Source organism: Antedon bifida, chromosome 6 (genome assembly GCF_963402885.1).
Source record: "Antedon bifida chromosome 6, ecAntBifi1.1, whole genome shotgun sequence".
NCBI lineage: Eukaryota > Metazoa > Echinodermata > Crinoidea > Comatulida > Antedonidae > Antedon > Antedon bifida.
The window spans coordinates 8,622,330-8,634,923 of NC_136231.1; the positions used below are offsets into that span (position 1 = coordinate 8,622,330).

At 37.5% G+C, this 12,594-nt stretch overlaps 26 non-coding genes across 26 annotated transcripts; all 26 read left to right on the forward strand.

Moving 5' to 3' along the window:
- The first annotated feature begins 314 nt into the window (after positions 1-314).
- LOC144846913 (5S ribosomal RNA) lies at positions 315-433 on the forward strand. Its single transcript, XR_013613493.1, has one exon. It is a non-coding gene; the product is annotated as a 5S ribosomal RNA (ribosomal RNA).
- Positions 434-671: 238 nt separating this feature from the next.
- LOC144846646 (5S ribosomal RNA) lies at positions 672-790 on the forward strand. Its single transcript, XR_013613256.1, has one exon. It is a non-coding gene; the product is annotated as a 5S ribosomal RNA (ribosomal RNA).
- Positions 791-908: 118 nt separating this feature from the next.
- On the forward strand, positions 909-1,027 carry LOC144846513 (5S ribosomal RNA). Its single transcript, XR_013613129.1, has one exon. It is a non-coding gene; the product is annotated as a 5S ribosomal RNA (ribosomal RNA).
- A 580-nt stretch (positions 1,028-1,607) lies between these two features.
- On the forward strand, positions 1,608-1,726 carry LOC144846915 (5S ribosomal RNA). The gene has a single exon (XR_013613495.1). It is a non-coding gene; the product is annotated as a 5S ribosomal RNA (ribosomal RNA).
- Positions 1,727-2,309: 583 nt separating this feature from the next.
- Positions 2,310-2,428, forward strand: LOC144846916 (5S ribosomal RNA). The gene has a single exon (XR_013613496.1). It is a non-coding gene; the product is annotated as a 5S ribosomal RNA (ribosomal RNA).
- A 238-nt stretch (positions 2,429-2,666) lies between these two features.
- LOC144846628 (5S ribosomal RNA) lies at positions 2,667-2,785 on the forward strand. Its single transcript, XR_013613238.1, has one exon. It is a non-coding gene; the product is annotated as a 5S ribosomal RNA (ribosomal RNA).
- A 583-nt stretch (positions 2,786-3,368) lies between these two features.
- On the forward strand, positions 3,369-3,487 carry LOC144846917 (5S ribosomal RNA). The gene has a single exon (XR_013613497.1). It is a non-coding gene; the product is annotated as a 5S ribosomal RNA (ribosomal RNA).
- Positions 3,488-3,725: 238 nt separating this feature from the next.
- LOC144846629 (5S ribosomal RNA) lies at positions 3,726-3,844 on the forward strand. Its single transcript, XR_013613239.1, has one exon. It is a non-coding gene; the product is annotated as a 5S ribosomal RNA (ribosomal RNA).
- A 583-nt stretch (positions 3,845-4,427) lies between these two features.
- LOC144846918 (5S ribosomal RNA) lies at positions 4,428-4,546 on the forward strand. Its single transcript, XR_013613498.1, has one exon. It is a non-coding gene; the product is annotated as a 5S ribosomal RNA (ribosomal RNA).
- Positions 4,547-4,776: 230 nt separating this feature from the next.
- On the forward strand, positions 4,777-4,895 carry LOC144846651 (5S ribosomal RNA). The gene has a single exon (XR_013613261.1). It is a non-coding gene; the product is annotated as a 5S ribosomal RNA (ribosomal RNA).
- A 118-nt stretch (positions 4,896-5,013) lies between these two features.
- Positions 5,014-5,132, forward strand: LOC144846919 (5S ribosomal RNA). Its single transcript, XR_013613499.1, has one exon. It is a non-coding gene; the product is annotated as a 5S ribosomal RNA (ribosomal RNA).
- Positions 5,133-5,713: 581 nt separating this feature from the next.
- On the forward strand, positions 5,714-5,832 carry LOC144846554 (5S ribosomal RNA). The gene has a single exon (XR_013613167.1). It is a non-coding gene; the product is annotated as a 5S ribosomal RNA (ribosomal RNA).
- Positions 5,833-6,415: 583 nt separating this feature from the next.
- On the forward strand, positions 6,416-6,534 carry LOC144846920 (5S ribosomal RNA). The gene has a single exon (XR_013613500.1). It is a non-coding gene; the product is annotated as a 5S ribosomal RNA (ribosomal RNA).
- A 230-nt stretch (positions 6,535-6,764) lies between these two features.
- On the forward strand, positions 6,765-6,883 carry LOC144846652 (5S ribosomal RNA). The gene has a single exon (XR_013613262.1). It is a non-coding gene; the product is annotated as a 5S ribosomal RNA (ribosomal RNA).
- A 118-nt stretch (positions 6,884-7,001) lies between these two features.
- LOC144846921 (5S ribosomal RNA) lies at positions 7,002-7,120 on the forward strand. Its single transcript, XR_013613501.1, has one exon. It is a non-coding gene; the product is annotated as a 5S ribosomal RNA (ribosomal RNA).
- Positions 7,121-7,701: 581 nt separating this feature from the next.
- LOC144846922 (5S ribosomal RNA) lies at positions 7,702-7,820 on the forward strand. Its single transcript, XR_013613502.1, has one exon. It is a non-coding gene; the product is annotated as a 5S ribosomal RNA (ribosomal RNA).
- Positions 7,821-8,403: 583 nt separating this feature from the next.
- On the forward strand, positions 8,404-8,522 carry LOC144846923 (5S ribosomal RNA). Its single transcript, XR_013613503.1, has one exon. It is a non-coding gene; the product is annotated as a 5S ribosomal RNA (ribosomal RNA).
- Positions 8,523-8,760: 238 nt separating this feature from the next.
- On the forward strand, positions 8,761-8,879 carry LOC144846594 (5S ribosomal RNA). Its single transcript, XR_013613206.1, has one exon. It is a non-coding gene; the product is annotated as a 5S ribosomal RNA (ribosomal RNA).
- Positions 8,880-8,997: 118 nt separating this feature from the next.
- Positions 8,998-9,116, forward strand: LOC144846924 (5S ribosomal RNA). The gene has a single exon (XR_013613504.1). It is a non-coding gene; the product is annotated as a 5S ribosomal RNA (ribosomal RNA).
- A 583-nt stretch (positions 9,117-9,699) lies between these two features.
- On the forward strand, positions 9,700-9,818 carry LOC144846926 (5S ribosomal RNA). Its single transcript, XR_013613506.1, has one exon. It is a non-coding gene; the product is annotated as a 5S ribosomal RNA (ribosomal RNA).
- Positions 9,819-10,056: 238 nt separating this feature from the next.
- On the forward strand, positions 10,057-10,175 carry LOC144846229 (5S ribosomal RNA). The gene has a single exon (XR_013612854.1). It is a non-coding gene; the product is annotated as a 5S ribosomal RNA (ribosomal RNA).
- Positions 10,176-10,293: 118 nt separating this feature from the next.
- Positions 10,294-10,412, forward strand: LOC144846482 (5S ribosomal RNA). The gene has a single exon (XR_013613098.1). It is a non-coding gene; the product is annotated as a 5S ribosomal RNA (ribosomal RNA).
- Positions 10,413-10,650: 238 nt separating this feature from the next.
- Positions 10,651-10,769, forward strand: LOC144846230 (5S ribosomal RNA). The gene has a single exon (XR_013612855.1). It is a non-coding gene; the product is annotated as a 5S ribosomal RNA (ribosomal RNA).
- Positions 10,770-10,887: 118 nt separating this feature from the next.
- On the forward strand, positions 10,888-11,006 carry LOC144846232 (5S ribosomal RNA). Its single transcript, XR_013612857.1, has one exon. It is a non-coding gene; the product is annotated as a 5S ribosomal RNA (ribosomal RNA).
- A 586-nt stretch (positions 11,007-11,592) lies between these two features.
- Positions 11,593-11,711, forward strand: LOC144846927 (5S ribosomal RNA). The gene has a single exon (XR_013613507.1). It is a non-coding gene; the product is annotated as a 5S ribosomal RNA (ribosomal RNA).
- Positions 11,712-11,949: 238 nt separating this feature from the next.
- LOC144846630 (5S ribosomal RNA) lies at positions 11,950-12,068 on the forward strand. Its single transcript, XR_013613240.1, has one exon. It is a non-coding gene; the product is annotated as a 5S ribosomal RNA (ribosomal RNA).
- The last annotated feature ends 526 nt before the right edge of the window (positions 12,069-12,594 follow it).

Sequence of the window (12,594 nt, forward strand, 5' to 3'; positions counted from 1 at the left end):
CAAACTGTAACCGAAGTTAATCGAAAGTTTTTCAACTAAACTGCCTTGAAAACAACGGTTCTCGTCCGATCATTGAAGTTAAACAAGTTGTTGTTCAAAGACATGTTTGTTGTTGTATGTTGCTGCTGTGGTGACCGTACAAACGTCACTGTACTACGCGGGCGTCCACTTGTGTGCGCGTTAGCATCTTAGCAACAAAGCGGCCTGAAGCTTTTGTACATGCCGCTATTGTGTTATGCTTCTTTGTACAGTGTTATTGTTTCTTTTATATTGTCTTTTTATTAATTAAAAAACGCCCAACTCAGTAACCGAATGTCTACGACCATACCACGTTGACAACACCGGTTCTCGTCCGATCACCGCAGTTAAACAACGTCGGGCCTGGTTAGTACTTGGATGGGAGACCGCCTGGGAATACCTGGTGTCGTAGACCTATGTTTAACTTTTTTTAAATTATACTAAACAAAGTTTATTTTACCTTTCAATTATGTGTTTCTTGAACAGAAGTGTGTGCAAATACCAAAGTCATGGTTTCAGCAGCTGCTAATTTGAATCCTAGAAAATGTTCTATAATAAATTCCAAAAGTATTAGGTTATAGGATATATGTGTTTGTAGAGATTAAGACAGTGACTATAAGATCTCTATAATCTTGAACCGCAAGTTAGCGAATGTCTACAACGATACCACGTTGAAAACACCGGTTCTCGTCCGATCACCGCAGTTAAACAACATCGGGCCTGGTTAGTACTTGGATGGGAGACCGCCTGGGAATACCTGGTGTCGTAGACCTATGTTTAACTATTTTAAATTATACTAAACAAAATTTGTTTTACCTTTCAATTATGTTTTTATGACAGTAACAATAAGATCTATCTAAGGTATAATCTTGAACCGCAAGTAACCGAATGTCTACAACCATACCACGTTGAAAACACTGGTTCTCGTCCGATCACCGCAGTTAAACAACGTCGGGCCTGGTTAGTACTTGGATGGGAGACCGCCTGGGAATACCTGGTGTCGTAGACCTATGTTTAACTTTTTTTAAAATTATACTAAACAAAGTTTATTTTACCTTTCAATTATGTTTTTATGACAGTAACTATAAGATCTATCTAAGGTATAATCTTGAACCGCAAGTAACCGAATGTCTACAACCGTACCAGGTTGCCTGGGAATATCTGGTGTCGTACACCTGTGTTTATCTTTTTAATAATCCTAAAATAGTCTTTTTTAAATGTTTAGATTTTGACAAATGTGTTTATACTGTTGATGATAGTATAAGTAAATAAATTCAAACTGTAACCGAAGTTAATCGAAAGTTTTTCAACTAAACTGCCTTGAAAACAACGGTTCTCGTCCGATCATTGAAGTTAAACAAGTTGTTGTTCAAAGACATGTTTGTTGTTGTATGTTGCTGCTGTGGTGACCGTACAAACGTCACTGTACTACGCGGGCGTCCACTTGTGTTCGCGTTTGCTTCTTAGCAACAAAGCGGCCTGAAGCGTTTGTACATGCCGCTATTGTGTTATGCTTCTTTGTACAGTGTTATTGTTTCTTTTATATTGTCTTTTTATTAATTAAAAAACGCCCAACTCAGTAACCGAATGTCTACGACCATACCACGTTGACAACACCGGTTCTCGTCCGATCACCGCAGTTAAACAACGTCGGGCCTGGTTAGTACTTGGATGGGAGACCGCCTGGGAATACCTGGTGTCGTAGACCTATGTTTAACTTTTTTTTAAATTATACTAAACAAAGTTTATTTTACCTTTCAATTATGTTTTTATGACAGTAACTATAAGATCTATCTAAGGTATAATCTTGAACCGCAAGTAACCGAATGTCTACAACCGTACCAGGTTGCCTGGGAATATCTGGTGTCGTACACCTGTGTTTATCTTTTTAATAATCCTAAAATATAGTCTTTTTTAAATGTTTAGATTTTGACAAAATGTGTTTATACTGTTGATGATAGTATAAGTAAATAAATTCAAACTGTAACCGAAGTTAATCGAAAGTTTTTCAACTAAACTGCCTTGAAAACAACGGTTCTCGTCCGATCATTGAAGTTAAACAAGTTGTTGTTCAAAGACATGTTTGTTGTTGTATGTTGCTGCTGTGGTGACCGTACAAACGTCACTGTACTACGCGGGCGTCCACTTGTGTGCGCGTTAGCTTCTTAGCAACAAAGCGGCCTGAAGCTTTTGTACATGCCGCTATTGTGTTATGCTTCTTTGTACAGTGTTATTGTTTCTTTTATATTGTCTTTTTATTAATTAAAAAACGCCCAACTCAGTAACCGAATGTCTACGACCATACCACGTTGACAACACCGGTTCTCGTCCGATCACCGCAGTTAAACAACGTCGGGCCTGGTTAGTACTTGGATGGGAGACCGCCTGGGAATACCTGGTGTCGTAGACCTATGTTTAACTTTTTTTAAATTATACTAAACAAAGTTTATTTTACCTTTCAATTATGTGTTTCTTGAACAGAAGTGTGTGCAAATACCAAAGTCATGGTTTCAGCAGCTGCTAATTTGAATCCTAGAAAATGTTCTATAATAAATTCCAAAAGTATTAGGTTATAGGATATATGTGTTTGTAGAGATTAAGACAGTGACTATAAGATCTCTATAATCTTGAACCGCAAGTTAGCGAATGTCTACAACCATACCACGTTGAAAACACCGGTTCTCGTCCGATCACCGCAGTTAAACAACGTCGGGCCTGGTTAGTACTTGGATGGGAGACCGCCTGGGAATACCTGGTGTCTTAGACCTATGTTAAACTTTTTTTTAAATTATACTAAACAAAGTTTATTTTACCTTTCAATTATGTTTTTATGACAGTAACTATAAGATCTATCTAAGGTATAATCTTGAACCGCAAGTAACCGAATGTCTACAACCGTACCAGGTTGCCTGGGAATATCTGGTGTCGTACACCTGTGTTTATCTTTTTAATAATCCTAAAATATAGTCTTTTTTAAATGTTTAGATTTTGACAAAATGTGTTTATACTGTTGATGATAGTATAAGTAAATAAATTCAAACTGTAACCGAAGTTAATCGAAAGTTTTTCAACTAAACTGCCTTGAAAACAACGGTTCTCGTCCGATCATTGAAGTTAAACAAGTTGTTGTTCAAAGACATGTTTGTTGTTGTATGTTGCTGCTGTGGTGACCGTACAAACGTCACTGTACTACGCGGGCGTCCACTTGTGTGCGCGTTAGCTTCTTAGCAACAAAGCGGCCTGAAGCTTTTGTACATGCCGCTATTGTGTTATGCTTCTTTGTACAGTGTTATTGTTTCTTTTATATTGTCTTTTTATTAATTAAAAAACGCCCAACTCAGTAACCGAATGTCTACGACCATACCACGTTGACAACACCGGTTCTCGTCCGATCACCGCAGTTAAACAACGTCGGGCCTGGTTAGTACTTGGATGGGAGACCGCCTGGGAATACCTGGTGTCGTAGACCTATGTTTAACTTTTTTTAAATTATACTAAACAAAGTTTATTTTACCTTTCAATTATGTGTTTCTTGAACAGAAGTGTGTGCAAATACCAAAGTCATGGTTTCAGCAGCTGCTAATTTGAATCCTAGAAAATGTTCTATAATAAATTCCAAAAGTATTAGGTTATAGGATATATGTGTTTGTAGAGATTAAGACAGTGACTATAAGATCTCTATAATCTTGAACCGCAAGTTAGCGAATGTCTACAACCATACCACGTTGAAAACACCGGTTCTCGTCCGATCACCGCAGTTAAACAACGTCGGGCCTGGTTAGTACTTGGATGGGAGACCGCCTGGGAATACCTGGTGTCTTAGACCTATGTTAAACTTTTTTTTAAATTATACTAAACAAAGTTTATTTTACCTTTCAATTATGTTTTTATGACAGTAACTATAAGATCTATCTAAGGTATAATCTTGAACCGCAAGTAACCGAATGTCTACAACCGTACCAGGTTGCCTGGGAATATCTGGTGTCGTACACCTGTGTTTATCTTTTTAATAATCCTAAAATATAGTCTTTTTTAAATGTTTAGATTTTGACAAAATGTGTTTATACTGTTGATGATAGTATAAGTAAATAAATTCAAACTGTAACCGAAGTTAATCGAAAGTTTTTCAACTAAACTGCCTTGAAAACAACGGTTCTCGTCCGATCATTGAAGTTAAACAAGTTGTTGTTCAAAGACATGTTTGTTGTTGTATGTTGCTGCTGTGGTGACCGTACAAACGTCACTGTACTACGCGGGCGTCCACTTGTGTGCGCGTTAGCTTCTTAGCAACAAAGCGGCCTGAAGCTTTTGTACATGCCGCTATTGTGTTATGCTTCTTTGTACAGTGTTATTGTTTCTTTTATATTGTCTTTTTATTAATTAAAAAACGCCCAACTCAGTAACCGAATGTCTACGACCATACCACGTTGACAACACCGGTTCTCGTCCGATCACCGCAGTTAAACAACGTCGGGCCTGGTTAGTACTTGGATGGGAGACCGCCTGGGAATACCTGGTGTCGTAGACCTATGTTTAACTTTTTTTAAATTATACTAAACAAAGTTTATTTTACCTTTCAATTATGTGTTTCTTGAACAGAAGTGTGTGCAAATACCAAAGTCATGGTTTCAGCAGCTGCTAATTTGAATCCTAGAAAATGTTCTATAATAAATTCCAAAAGTATTAGGTTATAGGATATATGTGTATTAAGACAGTGACTATAAGATCTCTATAATCTTGAACCGCAAGTTAGCGAATGTCTACAACCATACCACGTTGAAAACACCGGTTCTCGTCCGATCACCGCAGTTAAACAACATCGGGCCTGGTTAGTACTTGGATGGGAGACCGCCTGGGAATACCTGATGTCGTAGACCTATGTTTAACTATTTTAAATTATACTAAACAAAATTTGTTTTACCTTTCAATTATGTTTTTATGACAGTAACAATAAGATCTATCTAAGGTATAATCTTGAACCGCAAGTAACCGAATGTCTACGACCATACCACGTTGACAACACCGGTTCTCGTCCGATCACCGCAGTTAAACAACGTCGGGCCTGGTTAGTACTTGGATGGGAGACCGCCTGGGAATACCTGGTGTCGTAGACCTATGTTTAACTTTTTTTAAAATTATACTAAACAAAGTTTATTTTACCTTTCAATTATGTTTTTATGACAGTAACTATAAGATCTATCTAAGGTATAATCTTGAACCGCAAGTAACCGAATGTCTACAACCGTACCAGGTTGCCTGGGAATATCTGGTGTCGTACACCTGTGTTTATCTTTTTAATAATCCTAAAATAGTCTTTTTTAAATGTTTAGATTTTGACAAAATGTGTTTATACTGTTGATGATAGTATAAGTAAATAAATTCAAACTGTAACCGAAGTTAATCGAAAGTTTTTCAACTAAACTGCCTTGAAAACAACGGTTCTCGTCCGATCATTGAAGTTAAACAAGTTGTTGTTCAAAGACATGTTTGTTGTTGTATGTTGCTGCTGTGGTGACCGTACAAACGTCACTGTACTACGCGGGCGTCCACTTGTGTTCGCGTTTGCTTCTTAGCAACAAAGCGGCCTGAAGCGTTTGTACATGCCGCTATTGTGTTATGCTTCTTTGTACAGTGTTATTGTTTCTTTTATATTGTCTTTTTATTAATTAAAAAACGCCCAACTCAGTAACCGAATGTCTACGACCATACCACGTTGACAACACCGGTTCTCGTCCGATCACCGCAGTTAAACAACGTCGGGCCTGGTTAGTACTTGGATGGGAGACCGCCTGGGAATACCTGGTGTCTTAGACCTATGTTAAACTTTTTTTTAAATTATACTAAACAAAGTTTATTTTACCTTTCAATTATGTTTTTATGACAGTAACTATAAGATCTATCTAAGGTATAATCTTGAACCGCAAGTAACCGAATGTCTACAACCGTACCAGGTTGCCTGGGAATATCTGGTGTCGTACACCTGTGTTTATCTTTTTAATAATCCTAAAATATAGTCTTTTTTAAATGTTTAGATTTTGACAAAATGTGTTTATACTGTTGATGATAGTATAAGTAAATAAATTCAAACTGTAACCGAAGTTAATCGAAAGTTTTTCAACTAAACTGCCTTGAAAACAACGGTTCTCGTCCGATCATTGAAGTTAAACAAGTTGTTGTTCAAAGACATGTTTGTTGTTGTATGTTGCTGCTGTGGTGACCGTACAAACGTCACTGTACTACGCGGGCGTCCACTTGTGTGCGCGTTAGCTTCTTAGCAACAAAGCGGCCTGAAGCTTTTGTACATGCCGCTATTGTGTTATGCTTCTTTGTACAGTGTTATTGTTTCTTTTATATTGTCTTTTTATTAATTAAAAAACGCCCAACTCAGTAACCGAATGTCTACGACCATACCACGTTGACAACACCGGTTCTCGTCCGATCACCGCAGTTAAACAACGTCGGGCCTGGTTAGTACTTGGATGGGAGACCGCCTGGGAATACCTGGTGTCGTAGACCTATGTTTAACTTTTTTTAAATTATACTAAACAAAGTTTATTTTACCTTTCAATTATGTGTTTCTTGAACAGAAGTGTGTGCAAATACCAAAGTCATGGTTTCAGCAGCTGCTAATTTGAATCCTAGAAAATGTTCTATAATAAATTCCAAAAGTATTAGGTTATAGGATATATGTGTATTAAGACAGTGACTATAAGATCTCTATAATCTTGAACCGCAAGTTAGCGAATGTCTACAACCATACCACGTTGAAAACACCGGTTCTCGTCCGATCACCGCAGTTAAACAACATCGGGCCTGGTTAGTACTTGGATGGGAGACCGCCTGGGAATACCTGATGTCGTAGACCTATGTTTAACTATTTTAAATTATACTAAACAAAATTTGTTTTACCTTTCAATTATGTTTTTATGACAGTAACAATAAGATCTATCTAAGGTATAATCTTGAACCGCAAGTAACCGAATGTCTACGACCATACCACGTTGACAACACCGGTTCTCGTCCGATCACCGCAGTTAAACAACGTCGGGCCTGGTTAGTACTTGGATGGGAGACCGCCTGGGAATACCTGGTGTCGTAGACCTATGTTTAACTTTTTTTAAAATTATACTAAACAAAGTTTATTTTACCTTTCAATTATGTTTTTATGACAGTAACTATAAGATCTATCTAAGGTATAATCTTGAACCGCAAGTAACCGAATGTCTACAACCGTACCAGGTTGCCTGGGAATATCTGGTGTCGTACACCTGTGTTTATCTTTTTAATAATCCTAAAATAGTCTTTTTTAAATGTTTAGATTTTGACAAAATGTGTTTATACTGTTGATGATAGTATAAGTAAATAAATTCAAACTGTAACCGAAGTTAATCGAAAGTTTTTCAACTAAACTGCCTTGAAAACAACGGTTCTCGTCCGATCATTGAAGTTAAACAAGTTGTTGTTCAAAGACATGTTTGTTGTTGTATGTTGCTGCTGTGGTGACCGTACAAACGTCACTGTACTACGCGGGCGTCCACTTGTGTTCGCGTTTGCTTCTTAGCAACAAAGCGGCCTGAAGCGTTTGTACATGCCGCTATTGTGTTATGCTTCTTTGTACAGTGTTATTGTTTCTTTTATATTGTCTTTTTATTAATTAAAAAACGCCCAACTCAGTAACCGAATGTCTACGACCATACCACGTTGACAACACCGGTTCTCGTCCGATCACCGCAGTTAAACAACGTCGGGCCTGGTTAGTACTTGGATGGGAGACCGCCTGGGAATACCTGGTGTCGTAGACCTATGTTTAACTTTTTTTTAAATTATACTAAACAAAGTTTATTTTACCTTTCAATTATGTTTTTATGACAGTAACTATAAGATCTATCTAAGGTATAATCTTGAACCGCAAGTAACCGAATGTCTACAACCGTACCAGGTTGCCTGGGAATATCTGGTGTCGTACACCTGTGTTTATCTTTTTAATAATCCTAAAATATAGTCTTTTTTAAATGTTTAGATTTTGACAAAATGTGTTTATACTGTTGATGATAGTATAAGTAAATAAATTCAAACTGTAACCGAAGTTAATCGAAAGTTTTTCAACTAAACTGCCTTGAAAACAACGGTTCTCGTCCGATCATTGAAGTTAAACAAGTTGTTGTTCAAAGACATGTTTGTTGTTGTATGTTGCTGCTGTGGTGACCGTACAAACGTCACTGTACTACGCGGGCGTCCACTTGTGTGCGCGTTAGCTTCTTAGCAACAAAGCGGCCTGAAGCTTTTGTACATGCCGCTATTGTGTTATGCTTCTTTGTACAGTGTTATTGTTTCTTTTATATTGTCTTTTTATTAATTAAAAAACGCCCAACTCAGTAACCGAATGTCTACGACCATACCACGTTGACAACACCGGTTCTCGTCCGATCACCGCAGTTAAACAACGTCGGGCCTGGTTAGTACTTGGATGGGAGACCGCCTGGGAATACCTGGTGTCGTAGACCTATGTTTAACTTTTTTTAAATTATACTAAACAAAGTTTATTTTACCTTTCAATTATGTGTTTCTTGAACAGAAGTGTGTGCAAATACCAAAGTCATGGTTTCAGCAGCTGCTAATTTGAATCCTAGAAAATGTTCTATAATAAATTCCAAAAGTATTAGGTTATAGGATATATGTGTTTGTAGAGATTAAGACAGTGACTATAAGATCTCTATAATCTTGAACCGCAAGTTAGCGAATGTCTACAACCATACCACGTTGAAAACACCGGTTCTCGTCCGATCACCGCAGTTAAACAACATCGGGCCTGGTTAGTACTTGGATGGGAGACCGCCTGGGAATACCTGGTGTCGTAGACCTATGTTTAACTATTTTAAATTATACTAAACAAAATTTGTTTTACCTTTCAATTATGTTTTTATGACAGTAACAATAAGATCTATCTAAGGTATAATCTTGAACCGCAAGTAACCGAATGTCTACGACCATACCACGTTGACAACACCGGTTCTCGTCCGATCACCGCAGTTAAACAACGTCGGGCCTGGTTAGTACTTGGATGGGAGACCGCCTGGGAATACCTGGTGTCGTAGACCTATGTTTAACTTTTTTTTAAATTATACTAAACAAAGTTTATTTTACCTTTCAATTATGTTTTTATGACAGTAACTATAAGATCTATCTAAGGTATAATCTTGAACCGCAAGTAACCGAATGTCTACAACCGTACCAGGTTGCCTGGGAATATCTGGTGTCGTACACCTGTGTTTATCTTTTTAATAATCCTAAAATATAGTCTTTTTTAAATGTTTAGATTTTGACAAAATGTGTTTATACTGTTGATGATAGTATAAGTAAATAAATTCAAACTGTAACCGAAGTTAATCGAAAGTTTTTCAACTAAACTGCCTTGAAAACAACGGTTCTCGTCCGATCATTGAAGTTAAACAAGTTGTTGTTCAAAGACATGTTTGTTGTTGTATGTTGCTGCTGTGGTGACCGTACAAACGTCACTGTACTACGCGGGCGTCCACTTGTGTGCGCGTTTGCTTCTTAGCAACAAAGCGGCCTGAAGCTTTTGTACATGCCGCTATTGTGTTATGCTTCTTTGTACAGTGTTATTGTTTCTTTTATATTGTCTTTTTATTAATTAAAAAACGCCCAACTCAGTAACCGAATGTCTACGACCATACCACGTTGACAACACCGGTTCTCGTCCGATCACCGCAGTTAAACAACGTCGGGCCTGGTTAGTACTTGGATGGGAGACCGCCTGGGAATACCTGGTGTCGTAGACCTATGTTTAACTTTTTTTAAATTATACTAAACAAAGTTTATTTTACCTTTCAATTATGTGTTTCTTGAACAGAAGTGTGTGCAAATACCAAAGTCATGGTTTCAGCAGCTGCTAATTTGAATCCTAGAAAATGTTCTATAATAAATTCCAAAAGTATTAGGTTATAGGATATATGTGTTTGTAGAGATTAAGACAGTGACTATAAGATCTCTATAATCTTGAACCGCAAGTTAGCGAATGTCTACAACCATACCACGTTGAAAACACCGGTTCTCGTCCGATCACCGCAGTTAAACAACGTCGGGCCTGGTTAGTACTTGGATGGGAGACCGCCTGGGAATACCTGGTGTCGTAGACCTATGTTTAACTATTTTAAATTATACTAAACAAAATTTGTTTTACCTTTCAATTATGTTTTTATGACAGTAACAATAAGATCTATCTAAGGTATAATCTTGAACCGCAAGTAACCGAATGTCTACAACCATACCACGTTGACAACACCGGTTCTCGTCCGATCACCGCAGTTAAACAACGTCGGGCCTGGTTAGTACTTGGATGGGAGACCGCCTGGGAATACCTGGTGTCGTAGACCTATGTTTAACTTTTTTTAAATTATACTAAACAAAGTTTATTTTACCTTTCAATTATGTGTTTCTTGAACAGAAGTGTGTGCAAATACCAAAGTCATGGTTTCAGCAGCTGCTAATTTGAATCCTAGAAAATGTTCTATAATAAATTCCAAAAGTATTAGGTTATAGGATATATGTGTTTGTAGAGATTAAGACAGTGACTATAAGATCTCTATAATCTTGAACCGCAAGTTAGCGAATGTCTACAACCATACCACGTTGAAAACACCGGTTCTCGTCCGATCACCGCAGTTAAACAACGTCGGGCCTGGTTAGTACTTGGATGGGAGACCGCCTGGGAATACCTGGTGTCGTAGACCTATGTTTAACTTTTTTAAATTATACTAAACAAAATTTGTTTTACCTTTCAATTATGTTTTTATGACAGTAACAATAAGATCTATCTAAGGTATAATCTTGAACCGCAAGTAACCGAATGTCTACAACCATACCACGTTGAAAACACCGGTTCTCGTCCGATCACCGCAGTTAAACAACGTCGGGCCTGGTTAGTACTTGGATGGGAGACCGCCTGGGAATACCTGGTGTCGTAGACCTATGTTTAACTTTTTTTTAAATTATACTAAACAAAGTTTATTTTACCTTTCAATTATGTTTTTATGACAGTAACTATAAGATCTATCTAAGGTATAATCTTGAACCGCAAGTAACCGAATGTCTACAACCGTACCAGGTTGCCTGGGAATATCTGGTGTCGTACACCTGTGTTTATCTTTTTAATAATCCTAAAATATAGTCTTTTTTAAATGTTTAGATTTTGACAAAATGTGTTTATACTGTTGATGATAGTATAAGTAAATAAATTCAAACTGTAACCGAAGTTAATCGAAAGTTTTTCAACTAAACTGCCTTGAAAACAACGGTTCTCGTCCGATCATTGAAGTTAAACAAGTTGTTGTTCAAAGACATGTTTGTTGTTGTATGTTGCTGCTGTGGTGACCGTACAAACGTCACTGTACTACGCGGGCGTCCACTTGTTGTGTGCGCGTTAGCTTCTTAGCAACAAAGCGGCCTGAAGCTTTTGTACATGCCGCTATTGTGTTATGCTTCTTTGTACAGTGTTATTGTTTCTTTTATATTGTCTTTTTATTAATTAAAAAACGCCCAACTCAGTAACCGAATGTCTACGACCATACCACGTTGACAACACCGGTTCTCGTCCGATCACCGCAGTTAAACAACGTCGGGCCTGGTTAGTACTTGGATGGGAGACCGCCTGGGAATACCTGGTGTCGTAGACCTATGTTTAACTTTTTTTAAATTATACTAAACAAAGTTTATTTTACCTTTCAATTATGTGTTTCTTGAACAGAAGTGTGTGCAAATACCAAAGTCATGGTTTCAGCAGCTGCTAATTTGAATCCTAGAAAATGTTCTATAATAAATTCCAAAAGTATTAGGTTATAGGATATATGTGTTTGTAGAGATTAAGACAGTGACTATAAGATCTCTATAATCTTGAACCGCAAGTTAGCGAATGTCTACAACCATACCACGTTGAAAACACCGGTTCTCGTCCGATCACCGCAGTTAAACAACGTCGGGCCTGGTTAGTACTTGGATGGGAGACCGCCTGGGAATACCTGGTGTCTTAGACCTATGTTTAACTTTTTTTTAAATTATACTAAACAAAGTTTATTTTACCTTTCAATTATGTTTTTATGACAGTAACTATAAGATCTATCTAAGGTATAATCTTGAACCGCAAGTAACCGAATGTCTACAACCGTACCAGGTTGCCTGGGAATATCTGGTGTCGTACACCTGTGTTTATCTTTTTAATAATCCTAAAATATAGTCTTTTTTAAATGTTTAGATTTTGACAAAATGTGTTTATACTGTTGATGATAGTATAAGTAAATAAATTCAAACTGTAACCGAAGTTAATCGAAAGTTTTTCAACTAAACTGCCTTGAAAACAACGGTTCTCGTCCGATCATTGAAGTTAAACAAGTTGTTGTTCAAAGACATGTTTGTTGTTGTATGTTGCTGCTGTGGTGACCGTACAAACGTCACTGTACTACGCGGGCGTCCACTTGTGTGCGCGTTAGCTTCTTAGCAACAAAGCGGCCTGAAGCTTTTGTACATGCCGCTATTGTGTTATGCTTCTTTGTACAGTGTTAT